Genomic DNA, 11,984 nt, shown 5'->3' on the forward strand with positions numbered 1-11,984 from the left:
CAATCTCTTTAAAGTAAACCAGCATAGTACAGGTTGTAAAATCACCAGGCCAAGTTCCAGAAAAACATATGCTTAGAAAAAAAATCAACAAATTCAACAAATCGTATATCAGCACATTCAGGATGTCAGTTCTACAGATAAACGTTCAAAATAAATTCAGGTTGTAAATTCCACCGGTAGTGTTCAATCTTATATAAGCATGTTCAGGTTGTCAGTTCTACAGATAATAAGACAAGTTCCCTGGTATATGCTTGTTTCATGAAATGGCTTCTTCAGTTAATGTTCTTTTATCCTAATAGAAATGTATGCATTAAGTGAATTCTTAATATACATTGTAAAAAAATTATTATAAAGAAGGACATTAGTTGGAGGTTATTTTACCTTATCAAATACATATCAGATAAAGTTTTATCTTACAGACTTTATAGATACCTTATAGACTTCATAATGTTGTCTTCTATAAAAATAAATACATTAGTAAACTTAAAATCTATTTAAGCTAAGTATTTGCTTGTCAATTATAAGTCTTGTTACAGTACTTGAGGTCATTTTATTAGCAGTCTCTCTCATTGTGTCTCCCTTCTTGTCACGTTATCCACCAAAGCCTCCCCTGTATTTTAAAGTATGTGATCCTATTGGGGAGAAAGGCACGGTATAAATGAATCAAACAATCAAACAAATAAAACGTACAATGTGCAGAGAAATACACGGGTGCTCGCCTCTTTCCAGATTGGACCTGCGCTTACTCCCAAGTCCTTGAGATGAACCAACACCCTGACTCTTAGGGTTGCCATCTCTGGGCTGGGAAATTCCTGAAGATTTGGGGATGGAGCTTGGGGAGGGCAGGGTTTGGGAGGGGAGGAATCGAAAGCCACAGAGCCCGCCCTCCAAAACAGCCCTTTTCTCTCCAGGGGAACTGATCCCTGTCACCTGGAGACCAGTTGTAGTTCCGGAGGGTCTCCAGCCTACGTTAGCAACCCTAAGGAAAGCAGCCTGATTCAGCACAGGGTGCGGATAGGGTTGCCAGGTCCCTCTTCTCCACCGCTGGGAGGTTTTGTGGGCAGAGCCTGAGGAGGGCAGGGTTTGGGGAGGGGAGGGACTTCAATGCCCTAGAGTCTAATGGCCAAAGCAACCATTTTCTCCAGGTGAACTGATCTCTGTTGGCTGGAGATCCATGGTAATAGCAGGAGATCTCCAGCTACTATATGGAGGTTGGCAACCCTACATAAAGTCCAATTGGCCAAAGCCGCCATTTTCTCCAGGTGAACTGATCTCTGTCAGCTGGAGATCAGTTGTAATAGCAGGAGATCTCCAGCTAGTACCTGGATTTTGGCAACCCTAGGTGGGGAAGAACTCAAGAGTGCCAAATAAATCCTTTGGAGACCTGCAAGCGTTTCTACTGTAAACCTTAGCCATATTTCAAATCGGTCAGTAGGGGGAGCTCTGACCTTTCCATGCACCTCCTCAATGCACTCTTGATAACAACACAGGAATGGTTCTTAGGGTCTGTCCATACAAGCCACTAAAAGCTAGGGTTGCCAACTCCGGGTTGGGAAATTCCTGGAGATTTGGGGGTGGAGATTGGGGAGGGCAAGGCTAGCCTGATCTCATCAGATCTCAGAAGCTAAGCAGGGTCGGCCCTGGTTAGTATTTGGATGGGAGACCACCAAGGAAGACCAGGGTTGCTGTGAAGAGGAAGGCACTGGCAAACCACCTCTGTTAGTCTCTTGCCATGAAAACCCAAAAAGGGGTCGCCATAAGTCAGCTGCGACTTGAAGACACTTTACACACACACACACAAGGTTTGGGGAGGGAGCTCGGCAGGGTATATTGCCATACAGTTCACCCTCCTATGCAGCCATATTGTCCAAGGGAACTAATCTCTGTAGACTGAAGATCAATTGGAATTCCTGGAGATCTCCAGGTAGGGTTACCAGTTCTGTATTAGTATATACCTGGAGATGTTGGGGGTGGATCCTGAGGAGGGAAGGGTTTAGTAGGGTTGCCAGCTCTAGGTTGGGTAATACCTGGGGGTGGAGCCTGAGGAGGGTGGGGTTTGGGGAGGGGAGGGACTTCAATGGGATTTAATGCCACAGAGTCCACCTTCCAAAGTGGCCATTTTCTCCAAGTGAACTGATCTCTGTTGCCTGCAGATCAGTTGTAATCCCAGGAGATCTCCATCCACTAGCTGGTGGTTGGCAACCCTAAATAGTAGCCAAGATACTCACAAACACACCTTAAGATCTTGGCCTAGGAGATTATTTTTTCTTCCTCTCTTGTTCTTCCTTTTTTAATGAGCAACCCAATGCAGAGTCCTGGAGAACATGAAAGCCTGTGTACCGTATTGCGTTGTTTTGGTTGGTTCTAATAGAAAGTCACGTCATGAGACGACAAGAGTCACTGGAAAAGACAGTCATGCTAGGAAAAGTTGAGGGCAGCAGGAAAAGAGGAAGACCCAACAAGAGATGGATTGACTCAATAAAGGAAGCCACAGCCTTCAGTTTGCAAGATCTGAGCAAGGCTGTCAAAGATAGGACATTTTGGAGGACATTGATTCATAGGGTCGCCATGAGTCGGAAGCGACTTGATGGCACTTAACACACAATAAAAAATACTCCATGGCATTTGTTTCTGGATTTTGCTGTGGGAAATCCGTAGCGGCCACCTACTATCCTGCCCTATTGTATGGCTCCGGGGAAGAAGCGATCAAAGGCAGTAAAAAAGTTTGAGATAAGAATGGGGCGGTGGTGACAGAAAGACGGGCTGAGCCAGCCTGGGGGGAATGAAGACACAAACTCACCAACCTGAGAATCGGCCTCCTGTATAATGGAACTTGAGGCCTGAGAATCAAAGCTGACCTCAGAGGGAACAAGATTTTGATTTATGGCAGGAGAGGCGGGAACTGGCAGCTCCTCTCTGGGCCTTCTTGACAAAGGCATCTTTCGTGCATGGGTTGTGATCTCTCATTCCCACAACCTTCTCTGGTCCCCTGCCGGTAGCCAGGGGGGATAGGGTTGCCAATCTCCAGGTACTAGCTGGAGATCTCCTGCTATTACAACTGATCTCCAGCCGATAGAGATCAGTTCACCTGGAGAAAATGGCCGCTTTGGCCATTGGACTCTATGGCATTGAAGTCCCTCCCCTCCCCAAACCCTGCCCTCCTTAGGCTCCACCCCAAAAACCTCCTGACGGTGGTGGAGAGGGACCTGGCAACCCTAAGGGGGGACCTGGCAACTCTACTCCACCCCAAAAATCTCCAGGTATTTCCCAATTCAGAGCTAGCAACCCTACCTATACCCCAATGAAGCCCCTCCCCTCCCCAAACCCTGCCGTCCTTAGGCTCCACTTGCAAAATCTTCAGGTATTTCCCAATCTTGAGCTGGCAACCCTACCTACACCCCACTGAAGTCCCTCCCCTCCCCCAACCCCCTCCTCCTTAGACTTCTTAGGGAATCAAACCTGGTTCTCCAGATCAGAACCCACCGCTCCAAACCACCGCTCTTAACCACTACACCACCAGATCAGTTCCCCTAGAGAAAATGGCCCCGTTGGACTCTATGGCATTGAAGTCCCTCTCCTCCCTAAACCCCACCCTCCTCTGGCTCCTCCCCAAAAACCTCCCGCCGGTTGCGAAGAGGGACCTGGCAATCCTCATTACATTGCATAACTGGCATAACTAGGAACAAGAGGGGAATGAATGGAACAGAAGCCATCCAGTTGAAAATAGTTTTCCCTTTCTTGTCCCCAGCATGTCAAGGGTGCGCCGTGACACAAACCAAACCCTGTGGCTACTAAAATCAGCAAAGCATTCTACACATAGGATGCTGGAATTGCCTTGAGATTATTTCCTGAGAGAGCTTCCCCACCCTCCTTCTCCTTAAAAAAAACACACACACACAAAAAAAAACCAGACCGGTGTGGAGTGCTGGAGAACTCGGAAGGTTGCCCACTGTGGCGCATTACTTTTACTGCTCTTAATAAACGGTATTACATGGCTTTTCTTTAACAATAGGGAAGTACCATGGGGCTGGGAGAGAAGAAAATGCCCCTCGGAGGGCCAGATGAATTCACAAAGATGCTTATCAGAGAAAGTCATCTGCAGGAATAAGCTTATTTACCTTTCCTGGGACCAAATGGCTTTGAATCATTAAGGTGAGACATGAAACTAGATATTACTAATCCAGATTTATATATTCCCAGTTATCTTTGCCTTTCAGGAAAAAATGAAGTCTACAGATTCAGTTTGCAATGGACGGGGGAAAACACTCTTTTCATTTCTTTGTGGCATTTATTTGCATGCTCTATTCCAAAGGCTTGGGTATGCTTAAAAAATAAGATTAATTAAAAAAAGAAACCCTTAGCTAGTGTGGTGTAGTGGTTTGAGGGCTGGACTGGGATCCGGGGGGCCCAGGTTCGAATTCCCACGTTGCCATGAAGGCTTGCCTGGTGTTTGTGAGCAAGTTACCCACGCTCAGCCTAAACTACCCCACAGGGTTGTTGTGAGGATAAAACAGAGAAGAAGACAATGAGCATGCACCCAGAACAATTGCATTTTTTTACAGAGTGAGGCTGATGTGTTGCTGAAAATCTAGAACAAACCTCTCTGGAGACCTATCCGAAATGTCCCTCATTCTAGAGCCTAAGGCAGCAGATCTCAAACTAGGAAGTGGGATCCGCTTCTGAAGTCACTCCCCTTTTCAGGGCCTGCTTGAAAGGGAAATCAATCTTACCCAATATAAGATGTAAGAATCCCATATCACTAAAGACCAGTTTTTATTTTCATTTTTGTGTGTGGATGTGTTGAGTGCTGTCAAGTTGTTTCCGACTTATGGCGACCCTATGAATTAATGTCCTCCAAAACGTCTTCTTGTTAACATCCTTGCTCAGGTCTCGCAAACTGAGGGCCATGACTTCCTTGTTGGAGTCAATCCATCTCGTTGGGTCTTCCTCTTTTCCTGCTGCCTTTAGCTTTTCCTAGCATTATGGTCTTTCCCAGTGACTTTTGTCCCTCAACTGGTCGGCGGGCAGGGGGTTGGATTGGCGGGGGTTTGCCCGCCACCACCGGGCACCTGGCAACCCTAGTCAATGCGAGCCCATTGTGCATGCATTCTTTTGTGCATGCATAAAAAACACGGGCATACCCCTAAATAACGTGCTGGGTGCCGTGGCTGGCGTGGTCTAGGGTTCACAACCTGGCAGCTTGAGAGCCCCCTGGCCTTAAAGGGTTGAGCCGACAGGCAAGGGTTCAGGAAGCCGGTCATTTCCGCCTGTCATTGCCTGTCCGCCTCTCTGCCTTGCGTCGGGCCGTTCCAGTAAACATGTTCTGTTGGTGATTAAAAGGAAGTGACTTCATGAGCCCTTTTCTCTCGCTCTCGCTCTCCGACCACAAAGGTCTAGTTGTGGCGGCGGCATTCCACCCCGGCCGCTCTGCGTTACGCCCAAGCCCGGCTCTCGCGGCCTGCAGACCCTCAGCCGAAAGAGCAGGGAGCGGCTGACCCTGACAGGCCCATTCCTCATTCCTTTCTTGTTATAGGCAACAGAGTCGAGAAATGTGGTTTTAATTAGAGCACTAATGAAAACTGAAAATCCAGACAGACACTTGACAAACGCTGGTACGCTTTATATTACATTTGTGCTAACTACAAAGTATCCAGCTGGGGGTAACAGTATCTCCCTTCTCCTCGAGCATCCGCCTGACTGAAGCGGGGTAATTAATGTGTACTTTGGCCGGAGGTCAGTTTACAGTTGGTTGGGCCTTTTAAAAAAAAAAAGAAGAAGAATTTTTACATTTTTAAAGACGTGGTAATGAAACAAATATGTTTATTGCTTCTGCTTGCGTTTCCTAGGGAGGGTGGATTGTACCTGCCGAGTGGGTGAACCAACTCAAAACCTAATGAGGCAATCTAAAAGTGGCGTAAATCAGGGGTCCCCGACCGTTCTGAGCCTGCGGGCATCTAGGGTTGCCAGGTCCCTCTTCGCCACCGGCGGGAGGTTTTGGGGGCGGAGCCTGGGGAGGGCGGGGTTGGGGGAGGGGAGGGACTTCGATGCCATAGATGCCATTTCCTCCAGGGGAACTGATCTCTATTGGCTGGAGATCAGTTGTGATAGCAGGAGATCTCCAGCTAGTACCTGGAAGTTGGGAACCCTAGAAATACCTGTAGATTTTGGGGTAGACCCTGGAGAGAGTGGGGTCTACCCCAAAATGAGTGAGATCTCCAGCTAGTACCTAGAGGTTGGCAACCCTACGGGCACGTTTGGTGTTTTGACATACCATGGTGGGTGCAGCCATACAATGAAGAAGAAGAAGAGTTGGTTTGCCAGCTCCGGCTTGGGAAATACCTGGAGGTTTTTGGGGCGGAGCCTAAGGAGGCGGGGTTTGGGGAGGGGAGGGACTTCAATGCCATAGAGTCCAATTGCCAAAGCTGCCATTTTCTCCAGGGGAACTGATCTCTAACGGCAGGATATCAGTTGTAATAGCGGGAGAACTCCCGCAATTACCTGGAAGTTAGAAAATAAGTACAGAAACAAGCTAATGACTATGCATGATAACAATAATGTATTGAATATAACAAAGTGCTACACAGCCAAACAATTGAACATAGAGAATTATATAGTTCTGGTACAGTAACAATCAATCCAAGGTCGATGTCTTCAGTTGAAAAGGATAAAAAGGGATACGATCGTTTCAAGTCTTCCTCAGTCCCATTTAATTATTGGTGTCAAAATAAGTACTCTTCTAGTATAAGCTTCTGTAGCTTCAATAATCTTTCATAGAATTCTTAATCACTCCCCTTGAGGCATCAAAGCAGCAACCACGTATTTCTTTATATTAATAATTCCCACAGTAGGATATCCGTGTCTCACGGTTGCACAGACAGGTTCATAGTTACCACGTTCCCGGGCGGAGTGCAAGCTGTAGTATTACTGTGTTACTGTACCAGAACTATATAATTCTCTATGTACAATTGTTTGGCTGTGTAGCACTTTGTTACATTCAATACATTATTGTTATTATGCATAGTCATTAGCTTGTTTCTGTACTTATTATCTAACCCCAGGTAATGGTACAGAGGTGTTAATTTTGATTGATTACCTGGAAGTTGGCAACCCTAGGTGGGATAAAGCCCGCTAATCAACCAGGCTGCCTGCTGACCCTCAGTTGGTCACCAGGCAGAAGAAGGCCAGCAGAGGGGGGACCGCAGTTGGCACCCTAGTGACCCACCCTAGCTGGCAGCTAGGGTGGCCTGCTCAGGGTCGGGAAATTCCTGGAGATTCCAGGGCATGTCGCCTGGGGTAGGAGCTTAGCGGGGTATAGTGCCATAGGGGAAGCCAGAGGCCATTTATGCATGGGAGGTTTTGCCTTGGATTTGCCACTCTCTAGACGCACCTTTTCCCCATCTGAATTCTCAAAACTCAAAAGCAAGCCCCCATGCAGAGTTTTGAGAATTTGGATGGGGGAAAGGTGCATCTAGAGAGCGGCAAACCCAAGGCAAACCCTCCCATGCATAAATGTCCATAGATTCTGCTGCCAGAAGCTGCCATTTCCTCCAGGGAACCCGATCTCTGTCGCCTGGAGATTAGTTGTGATTCTGGGAAGCCTCTGGGCCCCACCTGGAGGTTGGCAACCCTGTGCGCTGTTGTGCTAACAACACAAGTGTAGTTCCTTTGCACAAGCCGAGGCACAGTTTAAGCATGGCGCTGAGTCCGTGCTAAGTCTCTCTGGGAAGCTCTTTTCCCTCGCCGGCACCATGCTTAGATCGAGCCGGGAGTGAGCCAGGAAGTCAGTCCTAGCCGTAATGACAGATGAGGTCAACTACTAATCTGTTTCGAGATGGATTCAACATGGCAAAAGGACATACTGGGTACCTGCTTGAATTACGAAATAAATGCCGGGGCTCAGAGGCCCCAATTGCGGTGGAGTGGAGGGGGGGCCCTTGTACCTGGAACAGAAGGTTTTTACGGTGGCCAATACTCAGAAAACTCGTCTGAGCCATAAATTTACTTGCCTTTGAGTTTACAAGGCTATAAACATTTCAGGCCTTTGACCCGGCGTTTACCAAAATACATTCGCTGGAGCTGTGTTTATGGACCCCTCTTTATAGGGAAGTATTTTATACCGAATTTCACATGCAAAAAAGAAATAGCCATTTAATTGTGCCCCCCCCCTTCTTCCAAGTAGTTTCCATCCCTACTTCCTGGCTTATTTGATTTGCTTTGCTTTATGGGTGGGGGGGAGTCAGGCTCCAGGAAAATTGGCATTTGATGGGGGGGGGGGAGGGAATTAATTTAGAACTCATTTCAAGTTTTCCAGAGTTTACATTTGCTTGCTTGTGTATGGGGCAGGGCTAAAAAGGACTTGTAAATGTTGGTTGCATTTTCAAAATGCCCTTTGGGGTCTTGCATCTCAAATGGTTTCCATCCATTCTGACATCTCTAAATTTCGCACCGGTCCCAATACCACTGATTGAGAGCCAGCATGGTGTAGTGGTTAAAAGCGGTGGTTTGGACTGGTGGTTCTGAAGAACCGGGTTTGATTCTCCACTCCTCCACATGAGCGGTGGAGGCTAATCTGGTGAACCGGGTTGGCTTGCCCAGCTCCTACACATGAAGCCAGCTGGGTGACCTTGGGCTAGTCACAGCTCTGATAGAGCTCTCTCAGCCCCACCTCCCTCACAGGGTGTCTGTGGTGGGGAGGGGAAGGGAAGGTGATAGTAAGCCGAGTTGAGTCTCCCTTAAGTGGTAGAGAAAGTCAGCATATGAAAACCAACTCTTCTTCTTCTTTAGTGAAAAGAACCATGGAAGGAAAAGATGGGTTCCTTCCCCATAAATATGCCCATCAATGAACCATCACATCAACAAATTTATGTTGGGGATCGGTAGGAGCTGTGGGCTGGAATTACCAGGTGCTGTTATCTGCTGTAGGAGCTAGGATTTCCAACCTCCAGGTGGGGCCTGGACATCTCCTGTGATGGCAACTGATCTTCAGACTGCAGAGATCAGTTCCCCTAGAGAGCATGGCTACTTTGGAAGGTGGATTCTATGGCATAAGAACATAAGAACATGAGAAAGGCCATGCTGGATCAGACGAAGCCCATCGAGTCCAGCAGTCTGTTCACACAGTGGCCAACCAGGTGCCTCTAGGAAGCCCACAAGCAAGACGACTGCAGCAGCATTGTCCTGCCTGTGTCCCACAGCACCTAACAGAATGGGCATGCTCTTCTGATCCTGGAGAGAATAGGTATGCATCATGACTAGTATCCCTTTTTACTAGTAGCCATGGATAGCCCTCTCCTCTATGAACATGTCCACTCCCCTCTTCAAGCCTTCCACGTTGGCAGCCATCACCACATCCTGGGGCAGGGAGTTCCACCATTTAACTACGCGTTGTGTGAAGAAATACTTCCTTTTATCTGTTTTGAATCTGTCACCCTCCAGCTTCAGCAGATGACCCCGTGTTCTAGTATCATGAGAGAGGACCCTGTCCACTCTCTTCATACCATGCATAATTTTATAGACCTCTGGCATTTTACCCCACTGAGGTCTCTCCTCTCCCCCAAATTCCACGCCCCCCTGGCTCTACCACCAAATCTCCAGGAATTTCCCAGACTGGAGCTGGTAGTCCCAAAGAAGTCAAATAACTTGAGCTGGAGATTTGAGATGGGTTTGGAGGCAGACATTGGAGTTCAGAAGTCACCAGTCAGTCAGACATATAGTTGTGGATTTCCAGGTGGGACCTGAAGAGCTCCTGGAATTCCAGATGAACTCCAGACTACAGAGATCAGTTAACTGCTCTGGGAGGTGATCTCTTTTGCATTATACCCTGATCAGGTCCTATGCCTTCTCAAACCCTGCCCTCCCCAGGAGTAGGGTTGCCAACTTCCAGGTACTGCAACTACTATGGCTCAAAATAAGAAATGATAACACTTTGTATGCATACTATTGCAGATTAGATCTATTGGTGCAAAATATATCAAATTATAATACTGTTAATAAAACTCTGACAACAAACTATTTCATTTGTATTAAACTCATACAATTAGTTTTACAGATAAATATAGGAGTATGGCCAATGTAATGCTTCTTACCAGAGGGCCAATAGGGCAAATAAATGAGCATCTTGTTACAAATCTGTTTTACAACATATAAAAAAAACCCGTGGTAGGCATGAACCAGGACACAAAAGGGTGGGACAAGTCCCCATTAAAAGATCTTGTTTCTTCCTTCTTCAGCTTGTTATATGTTGTAAAACTAATCTGCAATATTATGCATACAAAGTGATATCATTTCTTAGTAGTTGCAATTTCTAAATAAGCTTTTCCCTTAAGCAACTCTGTTTATCTTTTTGCATAAACTTCCAGGTACTAGTTGGAGATCTCCTGCTATTACAACTGATCTCCAAGGTGTCTATCACCTGGAGATCAGTTGTAATAACAGGCAATCAGTTCACCTGGAGAAAATGGCTGCCTTGGCAATTGGACTCTTTGGCATTGAAGTAGGGTTGCCAAGTGCCAGGTGGTGGCGGACAAACCCCCGCCAGTCCACCTGGCTGCTTGCTGACCAGCTGAGGGTCAGCGGTCAATGCGTGCACACGCACCTGCCCACCGAGCCACGTCACTTCCGGTTTACACCCGGAAGCGCAGCACTGCAAGGGTCTGTTTACCACTCAAACTGCCACCATCTTTCCCTCATCTCAGCCCCAAAAACACGTGCACGATCTTTCCTTCACCTCAGCCCCCAAAATCTCCCACCAGAGGAGAGGGGGGACCTGGCAACCCTACATTGAAGTCCCTCCCCTTCCCAAACCCCGTCCTCCTCAGGCTCCACCCTAAAAACCTCCCACCAGTGGAGAAGACCTGGCAACCCTAGCTCAAAACTACCGCTCTTAACCACTACACCCTGCTTGGCCCTAGTCTAGATGCAGGAGAGCCACTGGGATGTAGTGGTTAAGAGCGGTGGTTTGGAGCGGTGGACTCTAATCTGGAGAACCGGGTTTGATTGAACACACATGAACACATGAAGCTGCCTCATGCTGAATCAGACCTTCAGTCCATCAAAGTCAGTATTGTCTACTCAGACTGGCAGCAGCTCTCCAGGGTCTCAGGCAGAGGTCTTTCACATCACCTACTTGCCTAGTCCCTTTAACTGGAGCTGCCGGGGATTGAACCTGGGACCTTCTGCATGCCAAGCAGATGCTCTACCACTGAGCCACAGCCCCTCCCCACTCCTCCCCATGAGCGGCAGAGGCTAAACTGGTGAACCGGGTTGGTTTCCCCACTCCTACACATGAAGCCAGCCAGGTGACCTTGGGCTAGTCACAGCTCCCTTAGAGCTCTCTCAGCCTCATTTTCGTTGCTCCATTATTGTTGTTTGGCAGCTCTGATTTCTCTGGTGGTCGCTTCTGCCAACTCCACGCATCGTGGCTTTAACTTACTGGCGTTCCAACTAGCCATGTTACTTGATTCACGAACCGCAGCAGAATTTCAAGTCTATTGCCAACTTGTCCCATGTGCTGCCTGATTTTTGCTGGATGCTCTTACAAGCCAGCAACTTACTCCACTTGCTGCCTGGCGCCACGAGAAGTCGCCGTGGGAAATGACAGTCTCAGTGTGGACGCTGTAGTTGTTTAGTTACATTTAGTAGGCTGCGATTACGATGCGGAAATTTTAGGGTTGTGCTATGTTTATTTGTGTCTTACTCGACGATTCTTTATGATATATTTTGTGCGTGTTAAGTGCCGTCAAGTCGCTTCCGACCCTTGGTGACCCTATGAATCAAAGTCTTCCAAAATGTCCTGTCTTTGACAGCCTTGCTCAGATCTTGCAAATTGAGGGCTGATCCAGCATGGCTTTTCTTATGTTCTTATGTTCAAAACTACCGGAAAGCAGAGCTCTCGTTTCTCTGGCCATGTCTGAATCATGCCCTTTGGTCTTGGAGACCAATGTGCTGTGACCTCACCGTTTTTCCTTTTCTGCTGCGTCAGCGCA

The 11,984-nt window shown here is 47.5% G+C and overlaps 1 non-coding gene across 1 annotated transcript; it reads right to left on the reverse strand.

Moving 5' to 3' along the window:
- Positions 1–11,143: 11,143 nt before the first annotated feature.
- Positions 11,144–11,215, reverse strand: TRNAA-GGC (transfer RNA alanine (anticodon GGC)). Its single transcript has one exon. It is a non-coding gene; the product is annotated as a tRNA-Ala (tRNA).
- Between the last annotated feature and the right edge of the window lie 769 nt (positions 11,216–11,984).

Source organism: Euleptes europaea, chromosome 6, assembly GCF_029931775.1.
Source record: "Euleptes europaea isolate rEulEur1 chromosome 6, rEulEur1.hap1, whole genome shotgun sequence".
Lineage (NCBI taxonomy): Eukaryota > Metazoa > Chordata > Lepidosauria > Squamata > Sphaerodactylidae > Euleptes > Euleptes europaea.